The sequence below is a fragment of the Balaenoptera borealis genome (genome assembly GCF_965194805.1).
Source record: "Balaenoptera borealis genome assembly, chromosome: 1".
NCBI lineage: Eukaryota > Metazoa > Chordata > Mammalia > Artiodactyla > Balaenopteridae > Balaenoptera > Balaenoptera borealis.
Window position 1 is genome coordinate 9626770 of NC_138860.1, and position 14808 is coordinate 9641577.

A 14808-nucleotide genomic window follows, 5' to 3' on the forward strand; every position below is an offset into this window, starting at 1 on the left:
ATCTAATTTTAGGAGTCTTGGGATTTAAACATATGGAAATAGCAAAGTAGAAGTTAACTGTTTATGTATTAAAGCCCCACAATGTCTTTTCAGATGAATTCCTTACACCATATGTTCAGTTTTGCAATACAGATAGAAAAAATACTAGGGGAATACGAAAGAAGGAATAGCTAGCTGACTTTCTGGAGAAATTTTGGAAACCTTTTGTGATTGTTTTAAAGTATGTCAAAATTCTTTGACAATCCTCCCTGCAAAGGTGGAGGCATTTCTTGAGCATTATCAGGACTTAGTGATTCACTTCCAGTGAATCGAATGTGGCCGAATAGATAAAAAACACTAGTTTTCTCCTTGCGCGCACGCTCTCTCCCTCTCTCCCTCTCCCTCCCTCCCTCTCTCTGTCTCTGTCTCTCTCTCACAGGTTTCTCATCTAGGCCAGCTGCCAGGTAATCACAACACTGAAGCCGCCCTATAAAGAGGTCCACGTTGTAAGGAGCTGAGGCATCCTGCCAACAGCCAGCAAGGGGTTTTGCCAGTAGCCACATGCAGGAGCCATCTTGGAAGGGGCTCCTCCAGCCCAATCAAGGCTTCAGGTCCCTACAGCCCCAGTCAGTGTCCTGACTGCATGAGATTCCCTCTGTTGGAACCACCAGCTAAGCTCCATCCAAATTCCTGACCACAGAAACTATGAGATAATAAATGTTTCTTGTTTTGACAGTGGCCCTGTTTTAGAGTAACTTACTACACTCATGTGATAACCAGAACACTTTGAGGAGAGAGTATAATTTGAGTCGGTTCTTGAAGGACCAGTAGGAAAATTTATTTGTATTTTTTTAATAAAGAAGTTGGGGGAGGGCATTCTAAGCGTAGTAGATGTCATACGTGAAGTCAAAGAAAAGTTATGTTGTATTCAGGAATAATTTAAAATATCTAATGAGTTTAATGAGACCCAAGAATACTACACAGTGGGGAGCTGCATGAATTGAGTCTAAAGCTTGTGAAAGGTTTTTTGCAAAGCTAAGAAGCTTAGACTTTGTCTTTAAGGTCATGCAGAAGCAACAGTAGGTTTTAATCTACCCCAGCACGATGAGATTTGGGTTGGAGGACAACAAATCTTATGGTATAGTCTGATGGGTGAGTAGTCTGAAAATGATGCTCTCCTGGGAGAGGTGATGAGTTGGATTTATTTCTGCAGTAGTAGAGATGGGGAGAAGTATAATTTAAGATATTTTTGAAGTTGAATCAGTAGGATTTGAAGCCCAAGAGTTAAATTACACAATTCAATCAAATAGAATTGGTTAAATATTTCTGACAAATGTTGATACTACACAGCACACCATAGGTATGTATTAATTTGTTTCAGTGAAAGAGTAAAATTTTGTGAAGAAAAGAAATTTTGGGAGGATACAGAGCATTATATTTGGACCATACTCTTAAATTTTACATTTGCATTAAAACTCTATGAAGCCATCGTTGAGAGATTTTAGTATAATCCCTCCAGTTCTATTCAGTATTGTGAGACATTCTGTTTCCTAGAGTGTGAGAATAAGTGAGAAAGTTGGAACATGCTGTTTTTCTCCGAGATGACGAAGAGTGTGAAGGAGATGCTCAGGAAACATTTGGTTCAGTCTCCACCAGGAACATCGAGACTGTTCTGCTGGGTATTTTGTTTGAATTTATTCTCTCAGGAGTCCACCTTTAAAAAATCTTACAGAAAAAGAAACGTATCTGTCTTCATTTCAGGAGTTCCAGATGGGGGAAGGTGTGAGGATAGAGCAGGATCCCTGAGGCCCCTACAGCCTGTACGCCTGTTCCCCGAACCCCACAGGGCCTGAGACTCTAAGGGCTTGTCAGATGCCCAAGGTGACTGGGGCGGACATGTGAGCTGGTTTGAAAATCCTCCCTTGGTGATTCTAATACGCCTTCTCTCACCTTCTACTGTCTCACTCCCTGCTCCATCCTGAAAATCACTGTTCTTTTTTATTTATTTATTTATTTGGTTGTGCTGGGTCTTTAGTTGTGGCATGCGAACTCTTAGTTGCGGCATGCATGTGGGATCTAGTTCCCTGACTAGGGATTGAACCTGGGTCCCCTACATTGGAAGCATGGAGTCTTAACCACTGCACCACCCGGGAAGTCCCTGAAAAATCACTGTTCTAATGCACATAGTTAAGCGCAACCCTTCTGTGTGCTAAAAGAGGCATGTAGTTAGACCTTTAGGAATATATGTTGTGAAAAGGTGCTGACCTGGAAAATGTAGTCTTATGTACATCTGAATATATGTGTCATAGATTTTTGCTGGGCTCTGGTTTTAAATCGGGTTTATATTTTGTTAGGAATCCATCAAATGATGGGCAAGCACTGGTTTTGGTTGTCCTGGGAAACCTGAGTGTGCTTCCATTACAGCCACTTCAGCTTCACTGAGGCAGCGCAGAGCTGGATAACTTAGATTCCGAACATACTGACTTGTTTAGCTAAGTGAGTCATTTAGTAATTAACTTACATGTTTGTATTTATAGACTTACCCCAGTGGATTTAGATGCCAGGTGAAATTACACTAACATTTTCCCCTGTTCTACTGATTATAATTGAGAAGATTCTGCCTTATCTGCAGTCCTTCTTGGCAGTGAGTGCTGTTGCTTTTAATATGTAAATCTAAGATATTTTTATCTTATCACTTTTTTTTTAGTGCAAAGAAACTGATTTCTGGTACTTCTGATATGTATCGCCGTAAATGAGCAAATGACATTTAGGCCTCTTCACTATGGCTGACAGAGAAAAAATAGATACAATTAGTTAGTTCTCTCATTTATGTTTTGTTTCCTATAGATGCACATTGTCAGTGTCTCTTTTATGTTCATGAATTTAAATACTAGTCTGTGATGTGCAGTTATTTTTTTAAGATTCGTTCTTTTATACCATGCTTTCTGTAAGGCAATGAATGAGAGGTCTCAAGAATATACTTGTCTCACTGAAAGTCTTTGAGTTAGACTAAGCAAAGACTTTGCTTAAATAACAGTGCCCAAAGCTTACTTAGAGGTAAGTACCTTTGTAGTAAATGGATTGAAATGCTGTGGAATTCAAAGGAGGGAGAAAGTTGGGAGGTGCTGTTTTAGGCAGGCTGGGCTATGCCTCAGTAACAAACTAACTCAGAAATCTCAGTGTGTTATTATATCAAAGCCTTCAGTGTGCCTGCCAGGTCTCCAAGGCAGCTCACTTTAAGCAGTGATTCAAGGTCCCATCTTGACTCTGTCATCTCAACACCAGTTTTCCATTCACTGAGGCAGGGGATGCAAATCTGTGCAGTATCCCTCTGGGATTTTTCACTGCCTCGGCCTGGCAGTGACACACATTACTTCTCACAGTTTTTGGTCAAAGCTAGTAATACAGCATACCTATCTCTAGCAGGACCAGAATCGTGAAGAAGTGTGTAGATATTAGGGGAGAATTGCGTGTCTGTGCCATGGCTGTTATGTCGTTATGACTGAGATAAAGGCATAAAATAATGAAATATTTGTGGGGTCAAAGGCATAGTTTTGTTGGTTTTGCTTTCGTTTTAATATATGATTGTTTTTAAAGTATGCTGTGGACATATAAACAAAATAATGAATGCCCCCAGGTTAAAGGTGCTCATTGTTTCTGTGACTTTTAATTTTTCTAAGTTCTCACATCTGCTGGAATCTTTACATCCTTTTGACTTTTGGTTGTCATGCATCTAGGTAATATTTTTAAAATGACATGTACATCTGCCCTGGGATACTGTATTTGTGATACTGGATCTAAAACATAGCAGAATACTTACTAGCATTTCCAGATAACTTTATCCTAACGAGGAAAACTTTTTTATCTGGTAGGAAGAGGTAACTTTTTCAAAGTCACAAGACGTAAGAGGAAGATTATTGGGATTGAAAGATTAAGTAGTTTGTTCTTTTTTTCTCCATGCAGGACCTACAGTTGTCCCTTGAACAACATGGGTTTGAATTGTGTGGGTCCATTTATACACGGATTTTTTTCAATAAATATACAAAAATATATGTGTAGAACATCGTGTGCAAGACTTGTATTGAAGTGGATAGCCTATCCTTACACAGACATAGGGTGCGTGATATTTAATATAAAATTAATAATGTGTTAGTTTTCTTACTGTTTTATAACTTTGCTCGCAAAGAATTACTTTGCTGTAGAGTATGCCTTCAAGATTATCATGCAAAGCAAAGAGAGCGTGGAGGAAACACATGATTAAACTCTTTGGCCTAGAAATGATACACATTCACATTATATGGTCCCAAACTAGTAACATAGCTTCACTTAGCAGAAAGGGGGCTTGGAAATTAGATCATCACTTTCTGGCAGCAACTTTACACTAGAGAAGGAGAGTGTGGATCTTTGGAGGTCAGCTTGCTGTCTTTCATACCGCTGTTGACGTGTGTCTCTCCAGACTACTGTCTCCAGACTCAAACACACACCCTTTTGACAAAAGTGGCGTCATACTGTAAGACAAAACATATTAAACATTCAATTTGTAAGCTAGATAAATAGTTCTTAGAAGTGAAATGTGCCTTGTCAAATTTGATGCTCCATTAAAATGTATATAAGAAAACTAAAAGGAAAAGGAAAGATTGGCTTTATTAGGTATGCAAAAAGAGAAAATTTAAAGAAAAATTAAAAGTAGCCCTTTCTTTTTATAAAATGCGTTGAAAGATTAAGAAACCAGGCAGTCAGTTGGGGTTTTAAGATATTCGGGAATTTTTCATTTTTTATTTTATTCTGTTTGGAATATGCTTAATTTTAGCTAAGTTATTAGAATTTAAAGATAGGTTGCTGGAATACAGGTGGTTATCGTTAATTACATCCAGCTGTCTATAAGGAAGGAGAGAAGAATCTTAAGTCTTAGGTACCAAATTTGCAACATTTTCTTGTGTGAATTTCAGGAGATTAACATACATATTATTTCTTGGTCTCTGTGGCTGGCATTTGGTAACATTTAGTAATAAGTTAATATTTTTTTAAGTAACTTTTTTTTGGGGGGAAAAATTTTAGATTTACAGAAAGGCTACAAAGATAGAAGAAAGTTTCTGTGTGCTCCTCATCCAGTATCACCTAGTGTTAACATCTTACCCAATCACAGTGCATTTTGTCAAAACAAAGGAATAATTAACACTAGTACAGTGTTATTAACTAAACTACAGACTTCATCTGGATTTTACCAGTTTTCCCTCATATGTCCTTTTGCTGTCAGTATCCAACCCAGGCTAACATACTGCATTAACCGTGGTCTCCTAAGCCTTCTCCAGTCTGTGAGAGTTACTTAGTCTTTCTTTGCCATTCATGACCTTGAGACAAATTTTAAAGAGTTCTGGTTTGGCATTTTGTAAAGGGTCTCTCATTTTAGGTTTGTCTGATATTTTCTTATGATTACACTAGGATTATGGATTTTTGCAAAAAACACCTAAGGTGAGGTGTTCTTCTCATTGCACTATATCAGGGGCCACATGACGTTAGTGTGGCTTAAATCCGGTAATCGTAACCTTGATCGTTTGGTTAAGGTTGTGTCCATCAGACTTTATGGGTATTTTTTACCATATTAAATAATATATGTAAAATATACAGTATAAATATAAATAATAATCATAATGTGTATCTCTGCAGGGTTGGAGTCTCTTCAGTACGTTTTGTTGATGATTTACATTCAGTTCTTATGGGCAGCATCTGTGGCCATAAATACTCTTCATGACCTTGAGCATGTATCCACCTCCTCATATATATGTGTTATGATATATATAAGTTGATATATATGTGTCGCTTCAACATTCTTTTAAGGGGGAATAAAAAGTTAACCCTTTTTGCACAGTCTGTGTGAATTGATGTCAATACCAGGGACCTCAAGCTAGAAAGTGGGTGTGGAGGAGGGAGCATGTGACAGTTGGAAGTACTTTGCATTTGCAAGTTACATTGATGCTACAGAATCTGAACACTGAGACCTGGGCCAACAGGCCAAGTACTGTCCCATGTAGCAAACAGCTACTGCATATTAATAATTGAGCATTTAGGTCACCCCAAATTAGAAAATTCTGTGACGTTTCCTATAGCTACTACTGGGCCTAGTAGTGATGCGTGGTGTTACAAGGGATCTTGTAACCAATGGGCAAAGTAGGAGATGCTTCTGTCTCAAAGTAAGGGAAGGCGTTCTGTTGGGGAAAGACTTCTAAGAAACGAATGCACGGCATACATAAGTTAATAAATTTGTGCCTAATGCATAGATTTGAAAATTAGCAATGCCTTAGAATTTGTCCTGTCCTTCTACCCAGTTAGAAGATCCTGGAAAAATCACTACTCTTAGTATAGTTTCTCTTAGTATTTTTTTTTTCCACATAAGGAAGTTGATTTATGATTTGATATTTATACATTGTCTGCAGATTAACATATGATCATGACAACAGGTACAAGAAAGTATTATTTGTAGATAAGATGACAATTATCCTTCCGTTTGACTTTTTTTTTTTAAATTAATTAATTAATTAATTAATTTTACTTTTGGCTGTGTTGGGTCCTCATTTCTGTGCGAGGGCTTTCTCTAGTTGCGGCAAGCGGGGGCCACTCTTCATCGCGGTGCGCGGGCCTCTCACTGTCGCGGCCTCTCTTGTTGCGGAGCACAGGCTCCAGACGCGCAGGCTCAGTAGTTGTGGCTCACGGGCCCAGTTGCTCCGCGGCATGTGGGATCTTCCCAGACCAGGGCTCGAACCCGTGTCCCCTGCATTAGCAGGCAGATTCTCAACCACTGCGCCACCAGGGAAGCCCCCCGTTTGACTTTTAATTTAGGAAATTTTATCCTTTTGCTACGAGTGTAAATAATAGTTCCTCCTATAAGAAGAAATTTTAAGCAGTAGCTGTTATCTTTTTATTTAGAGGGTTTTTTTTTTTTTTAATGCTTATGCAATTCTTTCTGTAACTGGAGATTTAAACTGCTGTTATGGAAGCATGGTTTGACTAGGTTTTCAATGATTTTTGCTTTGGTACAGAAATGAGATTCTTGTTGCAACTAACGGAGTTTCTCTTCTTGGAGAATGTGCAGTCACTGCCATTTGGCGTTGCCATGAAAACAGGAGATTAGATGCCATCCTTGTTTACAGCAGCAGTGATATCTCTTCTGATCAGACAGTAGCTTCTCAGAATGTAGAGAAAAGCAAACTCTGTGCCTAGGGTTAGGCCCAGCTTTGTTTGCCCCAAGTCCCTGTGCTCTGGCTCCCGCACGTTACAGCATTTGTTTTATTGTTACAGTCTCAGTCGTTAACCCCAAGGCATGTCCACATGCTGCATTAGCTGTGTCAGGTCCATAGGCTACCTACAGCCAGGCTCTCCTTCTGAGAATCTAGGTCTTCCATTGAGCCTAAGTCACCAGCTGAAACACCTGAACTCTTGATCAAGAGCACTTCAGTGATGAGAGATGTTCTAATAATGTCGAACATCAAAATATAATAAAAGCAGTTTGGGCCTTAAACTCTGTGCACACCTGAACTGACCTTTCTCCAGTAGACTTTGAGTCCCACATTCTGAGGTCTGCGGTGTTGGGTGACTTTAGTCCTATTCTAAACTTTATCTGTTACCCCACAATATTAATTTAGATTCTCTGTTCTGTTCATTCTATTTCCTTAAGTACTTTTCTTTAGGAATTCTCTGTTTTGCTGTATTTTATAATATTGGAATCTCCATGGTCATTAGACTACAGACTAACCAAAACTTTCTTCCATTTTTGTCATTGCTGTTAGGCATTATACTTGCCATGTCCCATTTAGAATCTGATGAGCGAAAGCATCTTGGTGTATAACAGACTGAAATATAAAGATATACTAAAGAGGAGTGCTCGAGGAGTGGCAGTCTCAGAAACGTGCCATAAGGAAAAATAGAAAAGGAGATTGTGGCAGGGGGAAGCAGCCTCCTCTCGAATAGGATTGCCAAGTGTTTAAAGACAAAACAAGGAAGATGAGAAGTGGCTAATGGCTTCTATGTGGCCTGTAGCTTCTCACAGGGTTGCACGTCAATAGCACTTACGCTGGAGTGATTCAGAGGAAGTTCTTTGCCTGGCTCCGAGCTTCAGTGTGAGCCACATGTGGAAGCAAGCCTGGGGGAGGAATGAATGACAGAGATGCTTCCAGTAAGGACCTCGATGAGGATGGAAGGTTTGAGACTTGAAACGTGAAGCAGCCAGCACTCCGCAGTTTTCCGTGTGGTCCTGTGGTTGGATAAAGACAGTGTTTTAGGAGTATTGGTTGGATAGCCACAGACTATTTAACAGTTCTGATTGCCTACACACTTAATGTTTAATAAACGTACCCTGAAATATTTGGTCCAGTTCATGTTCTTAATCCAAGTTTTTGGTAAGAGTTTATCCTGTGTTTTACGTATTGTTAATAACTGCTGGTGACCATGGCAGTAGGTACTATTGAGTGCAACTAGTGATGGGAGAACTTAAGGGGAGATTGTGCATAGATTGAGGTTCTTATGACTGATTTTCTTTTAGCAGCAGCTCTAAGGATTTATTGGCTCTGACTCCTTCCACACATAGGAAAGTAAAAACTAGCAGCCAGACCCATGTGGCTTCCACAGTGAAGTATTGTTCCCAGGGGTGCATGAGCAAGTTGAAAACATAAGGAAAAAGTAGAGATGACAGTGTCTCTTAGTGGGGGAACGGAGAAATTGTTAGATTATTTAAAAACCATAACATAAATATTGCCACTATTTGCAATTTACCATATGAGAAAGAATTCTGAGTCATGAAAGTGACTGGTCTTTAAACTTATTCTCCCAATATCCCACTGCCATCCCTAAAAGATATAGACCACTGTCTCCTGAAAGCCTAAAGGATCAAAAAGCTGCATACTGGGATTTAAAACGAAAACACTGCAAAAACTTTAGGGAGGCCACCAAGGACTCTGGAAGCATCTCTGTTAAAGGAACTGACCCATTATAGTGCTTGTAAACAATGTTTATGCCCAGTGAACTAAGTGGCTTCTCCAAGCCCTTTTCTGAAAATGATAGGTCCTGACATCATGTAGAGTATGTGGAACAAAAACATTGGGGGCAAAGAATCAAAACAGTTTAGACAGATAACATCTTTGAGACAATCTGATAATGCTTGTGTTCCAGAATTACAGAGGGAAGGAAGAATGAAATGGGGTCATCGGCGTCTTCCTGCAGCTCTGTAAATCTGTTGACGATTGCCAAACTCAGAAAGCCATGTGAAAAGAGAGCGAGTCAGAGTCAGGAGGATCAGAGGATATCTTTGACAGTCATTTCTGGTAAGGGCATTGGAAAATCTGCTCATCTGAATTCTGGGCAAATGTGGGAAGGAAGGTTTTGTGTCTGGTGATTTGATCTCAACACAGAGAGCAAAAGAAGTCCCTATTAAATATTTGATAAATTGTCCTTCCATCAGTGTGCTTACAAAACTGCGGAACGGATTTCTTTTACCAGCTGTGAAAGTGTAATGTATTATAGACAATATATTAGTGTAGAGTTACCACACAGAGAATCTTTGGAATATTTGCATACACCATATATATTCCTTGTCTATTCTAGTGGTTAGCTGGATGACTCATTTTCAGGCTAATATTCAAGCTAGGCTCTATCTAGTGCTGGAGAGAACTGGATTTGAATCTCAACAGTCACTTGCTAGCTGAGGAATCTTGGGCAAGTCACTTAGCTTCTCTAAGCTGTCAGAAAAAGACAACAATGGATTGGGCGTGGAGTACGAGAGGAAAACAGGCATCAAGGATGGTGCCATAATTTTGGCTGGAGCAGTTGGAAGGACAGAGTTGCCATCAGTAGGGATGAGGGTTTGTGGGGAGGGAAGAAGGGTTTGGAGGTGATGCTCATTGTTGGCTGTATTAGATTTGAGACACCTTTTAGATATACAGGTGAAGATGTTGACTAGGAAGTTGGATATAAAAGTCTGGAAAGAGGCTTGGGAGGGAGATAAATATTTGGGAGTTGACAGCATGTGGATAGTATTCAAAAACGTCACTAAGGGAGTGAGTGAAGATAAGGAGATGTTCTGAGGCTAAGAGGTCGGAGAGAAGAGGAGGAATGCATGAAGGAACTTGAGAAAGTCTGGCTGTGAAGGAGGAGGAAGTCAAGAGAGTTGGTGTCCTGGAAGCCAAGGGAAATAAAATATTCCAAGGAGGAGAGAGTCATCACTTGCGTTAAGTAACATGAGGACTGAGAGATGCCAAGTGGATTAAACTACTGGGTTATTGGCAATGTTGAGTAGAATTGTTTTTAGAGGAGTGGTGGAGATGAAGTTAGTAATGGATTTAAGACAGAAAGAGTGGTAAGAGGTGGGAAAATGAGATGACGAATATAGACAGAGTTTTCAGGAGTTTGCTGCAAAGAGGAGCAAAGAATTAGGACTGTAGCTGGCAGAAAAAGTGGGGATCAAAATCCTTTTTTTTAGGCAATGAAAAATAGCAGTGTTGGTGTGTGATGTGAAAGACCCAGAGATCCGGTATGAAAGGAAGGATTGCTGTTCAAGGAGAGAGGAGAAACGCTGGGCCCAGTCCGCAGGCAGCTGCAGGAGAGGGGATCTCGGTTACCTCTGCCGGGAGTGCAGACTTTGCTAGATGGTAACTGGTGAGAAGGAAGGACATGTGGGCACAGACACAGGAAGCAAGGTTGCTGGCCGAGAGCGAGTCTAGGAAGGAGTGTTAGAAGTGTGGGGAGAGGGGGCAGTTCTGAAATAGTATCCAGGAGAGAAGGAGTTGCGGTGTCGTGGGTGATCAGTTCCAGAGGCCCATCCAGGAGTGGTTAGAACACACAGGAGGTTAGTTCTTTTCTTTTGTATAAACATTTCAGCCTTCCGGATCATCTAAAGGGTTTCAAAAGTCTTGAAACAGTTACATTCTCGCGAGACTGAACTTCTGTCAACCTTAACTATCACTGCAGGATTTGTCTGTGCTATAACTGGAAATATTTGTTGAGCTCACGCATTGCATCAGCACCATGCTGAAGGGCTGAAGAAAGAATTTAAAATTTATGTAAACCGTCTCTATTTGGATATGAATAGAACTTCCAAAACCAACTTCTTGAATCTGTTCTCCCCGACCTCCCCACCTCCGCACCGCCACGCCCGTCCGGTTCCTTTCTGCATCTCCTCCATCTCAGTAAATGTCACCACCATCCATTCACTTGCTTTTAGCCCAGAGTCTTGTCAACGCACATCCAAAATAGCTCTCAAGAACTGTTGACTCCCTTTCTTCTCCGCTTGTGTCACTGTAACTCGCGCCATCCTCCCTCCTCACTTAGATTGTTACAGCAGGCTGCTCACCCATCTCCCTGCTTCTGCCTGTGCCTCTGCTGAGTCCACAGTAAGCCAGCCTGCTCAGCGCCACCCTGTCTGACAGCCTCCAGGGGTCTCCCATTGCGCTTAGGATAAAACCTGTGCTCCGCCGGCAGGGCTGTGTCTGAGCTTGCCTTTCTGCCTGAGTTCAGCCTCTTCCACTCATACCCTTGCCCACCGGATTTCAGTCATCCGGGCCACCTTTTCTTTCTTCTCAGTGCTTTGCACAAGTTAAGGGCTTTCCTGTCTCAAGGCCTTTGCCATTTGTTATTCCCTCTGCCCGGATCCTAATCTCTCAACTCTGTGTAGCTGGTTTCTGTTAATTGCCTTCTAAAGACTTTTTTTATGCTCTGATGCCATCTCCTCAGAGAGGCCTTTCCTGGCCATTCTACTCAAAGTACCCTCTTCTTGTGTCGGAGGTACTCGCTATCATAGTATCCAGTTTTCCTTCACAGCATGCAACGGATTCTGAGTCTGTCTTGTTTAAAGTTTTATTCTCTGTCTCTTCCTGCGCCTACTAGAAATAAGCTCCTTGAGGACCGGAATTGTGTGTGTCTCATTCCCTGTTTGTGCAGCTTCTGACACAGTGCCAGGTGCATGGGGGTCGCCCAGGAAACGATAGGAAGTGCTGATAAAATAATGGAAGCCAGAACGTGAATGTTTCCTTCCCTTTTACATTTCCTACTTACCTGTCAAGAAGCTATCTTGCTGAGTTGTGTGTAAGTCAGTGGTGGATGAGTTAGTTGTACTGCATATCCTGGAGTTAAGAGCGTGTGCTCTGGAACCATACTTCCTGCATGAAAATGACTGTGTAACTCTGGGCAAGTTACTTAACCTCTCTGAGTCTAATTTTCCTCATCTGTAGAACAGGGCTAATAATAATAATAATATATATCTATCGCACTTTTCTGAGGACTGAATGAGTTAACTTAAGCATACTGTCTGGCATAGTAGGGACTCAGTAAATATTACCTAATATTTATGTTTAATTCATACATGACTCATACCATTTCCTATCCATAGAATCAACAGCTGAGGAAATAAAAATAATTTAAATAGCTTTTAATGATATTTGGAATATGCCATATGTTAGGAAATAAGCTGTTTTAAATTATCTTAAAAGTTCCTGTTTGATAAGACTGATATATTTATGCAAAAAGATTATTGGTTCTCTGGCTGCAGCTTCAAGAGTGGTTCAGTGTATTTGCTGAAAATTGTGATGGTGTCTGGCAGTGTGCCACAAAACCAGTTTCGTGAAATTAAACTGACAATTAGGAAAACCATGTTGAAAATACTGTTAAAGCATCCAGTGTGGAAGTTGTTCTATAAAGACCTTTCTTGTAGTGTGACTTTTCTTGCTCAAAGGAGAGTGCTTAAGAGTAGCAGCTATCCTATAAACTGACATGGCTTAAAACGTTTGCACTCCACGAAGAAATAGCTGCATATTTCTCCTTAAATCTTGTTCTGTTCTATGTAAGTTTTTGTTTCAGCTTTGCTGAGGGCATGAGGACTTGTTTTCTTACGAAAAGAAGTCATTAATAGTGCTCATCAGAATGTGATGGCAAACCTCTGTATTAAAGCCTAAAACAATCTTTAGCATTCAACACAAAATTGCTTTCACGGTGCTAGTTCCCAATCTCAAAATAAAGGGAAGAAGCTTTGTCACCAGGGTAGCCTTCTACTTAGATTTCATTCTCTTTCTCTTTTGGACAAGGGAATGAGAATACAAGGAAAAAGACCCAGAGAATCATTTAGACACAAACCTTTGGGTAAAGGGGTTTTCCATTAAGAGTAGGCTTAGAAAGTCAATGCCTGCTTTCTGAAAAGGCAAAAAAGGTTCCTGGTGCCCTGCCCAGTATTCAGAGTCTGGCTTCAGCACTGCAACAGAGCAGCCTCAAATCCCAAGGGTACTACAGGGGTCAGGCCAGGCTCTGCTTGGCTGAATAGGTACTGGAGCGGGTTGGAGCAATATGCGTTCCCAGGGCGAGGAGAAAAGAGGCAGGAAGGAAACGAGAGCTCTGCAGACATTTCCAAACAATTGGAAATAACCGAAATGCTCTTAACCTTTGTTTCTTAAATTCATTGGTGCCTGGCGTTATTATTATTTTTTTGCAAAGAAAATTTTTATTGTATAGAAAATAGCTCTTCACATGGTTACATAAATTATACAACCATGAGATGAAGGCAGCATTATTATCACTATTTTACATATGTGACAGCTGAGACCCAGGTTAATTTTGGGAAGATCTAGCTGCTCTATTTGAACATATTCTTACAGCGGGGTAATGAACATATGGTAAAAAATTCAAATCTTAAGTGTATGCCTTGTAACCTGTTACAAATGTAACTTAAACATTGTAACTACAACCAAGATCAAGAGGCAGAAAATGTCCATCACCTTAGAATCAGTAGAAACTGAGTTCATTTGTCACAGGGCATCTGCAAGGAAAAGAAAAAAATTAATCATTTATTTAATAATTGTCTTTAACAGTTATTTTTGTGCACATCTTTCATTGTATTATACACTAACAGAGTTTATGCAATAAACTTTGCAAGCCAGGTTAATAGCACAGATGGAGAAAGTGATCAAGTTTGAAGCTCCCTTTTGTTCTCTTCCCCTTAGCCCTGAAGCAGTTTATGGCAGGGGTCCCCAAAGGTCTGTCGCCTGTTAGGAGCCTGGCTGTGGCACAGCAGGAGGTGAGCGGCAGGCGAGCGAGTGAAGCTTCATCTGCCCTCCCCGTCGCTGGCATCACCGCCTGAACCATCCGTGAACAATTTCCCCGCCTCCAGGGAAAAATTGTCTTCCACGAAACCGGTCCCTGGTGCCGCCAAGGTTGGGGACTCCTGGTTATGGCATATTTGGAAGAAGTTGAAGTAGAATGTGGTGCTGGATGGGTAGGGGATGGAAAGTTATTGAAGATATTCATTGAGCTGCTTTTTTTAGATCAAGTTTTTTTTTTTTTATCAGTTAAAAGATTTTGAGAGAACCAATTTGATGCATATGAGTGCATCTCAAATTGTACCTTTGTATGTTATGACCAGAAATCTGAGCATATTGAAATTTTGAGAACAGAGAAAAATGAGTGGTCCTAATTTGTTCAAGGAAGTACAGGTATTTAAGCTAAAACTGAGTGTGTGGATAGACCAGATGCTAAAAGCTGAATTTTCCTCCATTGCTTGAATGTTCTGACTCAAATAAATGATAGGTTTTGGAGAATTTCAGAGCTTTCCAGTGGAAAGAAAACCGCAGTTTTAGAGATGAGTCACGGGGTTTGAGTATCAATTATGCTCAAGTTTTTGCAGATATATTTCGTGAGCTAACCTTAGAAGTTGTTTGAGTTACCAAGTACCCATCCTTCAAGAGAGGGGACAAAGTGAATCTTTGAATTCCTGGAATTTTAAACTTTGGAACCGAGTGTATCAATCTTAGAATATCCTTATGATTTGGAACATACGGCAGAATTGTAGACCTAAGTCCA

At 40.4% G+C, this 14808-nt stretch overlaps 1 protein-coding gene across 8 annotated transcripts in view; it reads left to right on the forward strand.

The window, feature by feature from the left end:
* LOC309630376 (uncharacterized protein) overlaps window positions 1-14808 on the forward strand; it is a gene marked incomplete at its 5' end in the record, with an annotated part of 1321579 nt that overhangs the window by 36945 nt on the left and 1269826 nt on the right. For 4 of the 8 annotated variants that reach the window (XM_082395561.1, XM_082395563.1, XM_082395564.1 and 1 more), the window contains one exon: window positions 7764-9131. The exons of the other annotated variants lie outside the window; for them this stretch is intronic. Of the gene's footprint in view, window positions 1-7763; window positions 9132-14808 lie in introns of those variants that run through there. 8 annotated transcript variants of the gene reach the window in all.